The following is a 4,661-nucleotide window of genomic DNA, read 5'->3' as shown; positions in this document are numbered from 1 at the left end:
TCGAGTACTCGAGCACCGGTGTCTGCATTCTGTAGCGCTTTTGCTTGAGCTTTGCCAGTTTTGGGGTGTAGAATTTGTGCTAAAATTATCATCAGACTAATCTGCTCCGTTCGCATTAGACCCAGGCAGTAAGTTCAGTTGCCAGTGGTAACGGTCTCAACTACCTCAAAACGCCCTCCCGGGGGCAATCTCGCCGAGCAAGGGCGTTAAACAGCCTTCAAACGAGGCTTCATCCATTCGCGGGGTGGACTATGGATTATTACGTTACCGTAACAATCTGTCCGAGCAAATCTAATTCATTCGAGAACTCATTGCCAACCGGAACGTTCCGATGGAAGATGGATGGAACTATTGTCCTGGCCACGGACGCAGACGCTGTTCCTCGGAAAGTTTCCAGCGTCTTACTGATGAGCTCGTGCGGAGGTCGAGCTGGAAGGAGTCTTCGAAAAGCTCCGTAAGCGAAAGGTTCGTAGCAGTTCGAGTGTAGCACAAACGAAGCACAAAGTTCCCGAGTACTGTGGCCGGGCGAACGAGGAAGCGGGCCCGCCCCGCGGCAAGGACGCGGTAAATGTGGAAAAGTGTGGAAAATGTGGTTCACAGTTTTCCCCGTCGACCGTAACGAGTTGGGTTTGCAGGTTTTGCGTATTTGAATAAAATTATAATCAGCCCTGATTGTTTGCTTCCGCTTCGTGCTCCCTCCTCTCATAACATTCCCTCGGCAACACCACCAACAACAGGGCGCAACTGTAGGGGACCCCCTGCGGTAATGCTAATGCTTAAAGGGGCGACAATTGATAAACAGTGGCCCTCGGAATTGGAACAACATTTGCATAAACGTAATTACCGATGTAAAGACGCGCGGCGAAGCAAACAAACGATCGGTGCCACTTCGCTGCCGGTCACCTACCGGTACCGCGCGATGGTGCGCCATTTTGCCTTCAGGCAAATAATGATGACATCAGGGGTAATCGAGCGGAAATGGTTCAAATCTGGATGGTAGCCGAAGCAGCAGCAGTAGAAGTTTGTGCGTTGGACCCTCAACAGGTTCGTGATTCACGCTGGAAAGTTGGGTAAAAATGGACGAATTCAGCGGGGAAGAACAGGTCCCGAGGCATCCAGAGGGCAACAAGGCAAGGCATAGCCCCAGCACCAGCGAGGGTCACGGGCGTACGGAGCGATGTCAACGGCCAGATGACAAATGTGCGACATTCTTGCGTGTGCACGGCAACGAACTTGTGTGACCATCGTCGTCCCTGTCGTCGTCGTCGTCGTCTTCGTGCCCTGTGGCATGCCCATGCTGCTCGGACGGACGGGATGGGATGGAATCGATCTGGACCCACAGGGGTAATGATCGAAACCCTCCCCCTTAATTGGCCCATACGGGAGCATGACCTTGACATTAAAGAAGCATCTCGATGGTGGAAAGACGACAAAGAATCGAGATTCGTTACATCACAACGCACACAGGTACGGGATGATATTGCAGAGAGCAAATTGGATAAATCAAAGCATCGTTTACTACTATTACTGCGTTGTTATTGTCAAAGTTCAACCAAATGTTTTTTTCATTCCATCCATCCATCCATCCAAGATGGCCTTCCTTGCGTTACCACAGATACAGTTGACCCCAAAACAGCACCACCGAAAAGGAGCTAACCAAAGGAACGGTTGGCACTGTTACAGTCCGGGCCAGTGGCCCCCAACATTCTACCGGAGGAGGCCGAAAGCTTCGTCGCATTATCTGCTGCGGACGATTTGTATCTGTCCACCTTTTGCGCCTAATTGTGGTGAATTAATCGTGTCCTTACACCGGATAACCCAGTAGCTAGATGTTCGTTCCGATCGTTCGTTCGTTCGTTCGCAACACAAGCGTTGTATGGTTTTTGTGTGTTCATCAATCATGTCGGCAGAGGTCGGCGTCGGTATCGGCGGCAGCAGCACCGGCTTCCCTGCTGAGCTACCACTGAGGACGTCCCACTGTGACGCAGTGAGGCTGCTACTCGTGATCCCACAGGATCCGCCCACGCACACACACACACACAAACACAAACAGAGTGTTCCGTGCCGCTTGTCAATTTTTCGTTGAATTCGGCACTTCTCGACGTTTTCGCATCAAGATAGTCCTGCCGAAAATCCCACGTGGCGCACTGGATTACCTCCTCCCGGTGGATCCACCCGGATGGTGGGGATATCTCCGCGAAAAGTGGAATGTTGGCGCATTCACTTAATCACGTTGACATCGATTCCGAGTAGCGCCACATTACACATTACTTCTTCTTGTTTCGTAGTTCGTGCGAATTGCGGAGCAGCAGTAGAAGAAACCCAGAAGCACCCTGAGGGCAGACGTCAAAGGCCAAAGTGCCAAAAAGGCGACACCTTGGCGCTGCATGACGTCAGCGGATGGCGAATGGAAGGCGGAACAGTACCTTCGGTTTGACATCCGAATTGCCATTAGCTTCCACTCCAACGGCTGGTGGTGGATCGATAGCTTCCTGTCAACTTAACCCGCCCTCTCGCGCCCGAGGATTTCTCGTGATTTCTCGCCACTATCGACGTGCTAAAAGGCTTCATTTATCGTAAATAGCGTACCGATTTTTCGGGATTGTTGTCGTTAGTCTGATGAGAGAGGCCATTGCCCTACGAAATTATGCAGACGGAAGGGAAGGCCGTGGCCGTGCGCCCACCTAATACCCTTAATCGATCGTCAATCAAGCTAACATCAACTCATTGCCGTTGTCATCGGGAACCCGGACAGGCGTGTGGCTCAGCAGAAGGCCTCTCTTTAGTACCGGAAAACGGGTTGCGGAGGCACCTGAGGCTTCATTTAGCTTGACGTTGGCGCATCCATTCGATAATTGCTTGGATCTACCCGGTGTATTGTGCCGGTGTTGTAAATCCGGCCAGACCAACCAGCCAAGCCAAGAAGCACCTTCATTCTGGCCTGCCAAAGGACACTAGATGGTCCCTCTCGTCGGATTCGTTGCCTCTATAAGCCCCCTGTACCTGGTCGGATTTTACGGTGTGCTCAGTCGCTTTGATCCTGGCCTCGGTGCCTTCTCCCGGGAGGCTCTCTCATGTCCGTGCTCATGTCTGTTTGTTGCCGAAGGTGACTTTGGATAATGAACTCAATTTACAACCTGCTAGTACAAGTGCTTTTGCAATTTACCATGAAACGACAGACGGTATGTCCTGGATTGGAGATGCATCATCGTGATACATTTCACACTTTGCCGGTAAACACATAACCGGAGGCAACAACGGTAAAGTCGTTGCATGTTATCTTCTTTGGGCGTAATTAACTTTTAAAATGGGAAACGCATCCCGGCTGTCTAGACTTTTGTAATAACAGTTAAGGACTTTTTACATGTTCTTGGAATGGATGAAGCCGAATTGAAGTGAAGCAATTTGATCTTAAGCGTTTACATGTGTTTTCAATTGAGCAACAAAAATACTTGATGTCTGTTCAACTAAACCAATATTTTTTCATTGCATTTATATAACCGTAATTCGGTTCAATGCTGGCTCTAGTGACTTTTGGTTCAGCAGCACACGGCAGAAAAGATGTTGATATCAGAAGACTGACTGTTCATGCATTTGGTGGAGGTAAGATATAATCAAATTCGAGAGCCTTTTTGTCTCTCTGCTTACATAGACTTAACCAACTTTTTAATCACAGTATTTGATAAAAAATGAAATTAGATATCGGTTATAATAGAATGTTCGTTGCTTTTATCTGTTTTATTAGAAAGGATTTCCATCCCAATCTTCCAGGCCAATTACTACTGGCAAGGGTTTCTTTTGATTTCTTTTCCTTTCGTTTTTTGTAACTATTCGGTTTTTTGACATTTACATCTTTTTGAGCATTCGTGGCTCTACACATTTGAAGGTTATTATTATTTTTTAAACAATTTCAACAGTAAATTATTTACCAGAACTATACTGTTTGTTTGGTTTCTTACCTCGCTAATATCTTTAGAAACTTTTTAAACATCTAAATTCCAAATGTTTTCACCTTATGTTCTGACATGAATTGCTCAGACAGACAACTAAAGAGGGAAATAAATTAACATTCACAAACGATAACTCTCCCACGAGGCGAAACAATAGCCCAAAAGTCCACCCAAAACTCATCAGCATTAATGGCGAAAAAAGAATCCACCCACGATCCAGTTCACAAAACCTTCCAAATGGTGGCCTTTGCCTTTACCTTTGCCAGAGTTTTCCAATAAATTCCCTTCTAATCTTAACCGTGCAGCCACCCGCTCATGTGAAGGGGGGTTCACGCTGAAGTGCACTTTAATTGCTAATTTCAATCTCTGTCGCGCGTCCTTCGTCGTTTCGTCCCTTTCTGTCGCGGTGCAGTGTATTTTCATTTTTCCTCAGTGAGATCCGCAGTGCGACCACTCGGGCCACCGGATCGGATGCTCGAAATGTTTGGCCAAGTTAATGAAAAAAACGCCACCGGGCAGACAGATAAGCGGATGGAGGGCAATGGCGACGTCATCATGACTGTCGCCGTCGTCGTCGTCGTCGTATTGTTTTCCGAATTAAATTAATTCGTTCAATTTCATGCTGCACCTTTGCCACCGAGCACGATACACCGGTACACCGGGTTTCGAGCATTCAGCACCCTCGATGGTGGTCCAATTGTCTGGTCAAAG

This window comes from Anopheles darlingi, chromosome 2 (assembly GCF_943734745.1).
Source record: "Anopheles darlingi chromosome 2, idAnoDarlMG_H_01, whole genome shotgun sequence".
In the NCBI taxonomy this organism is placed as follows: domain Eukaryota; kingdom Metazoa; phylum Arthropoda; class Insecta; order Diptera; family Culicidae; genus Anopheles; species Anopheles darlingi.
This window is presented reverse-complemented; position numbering follows the sequence as displayed.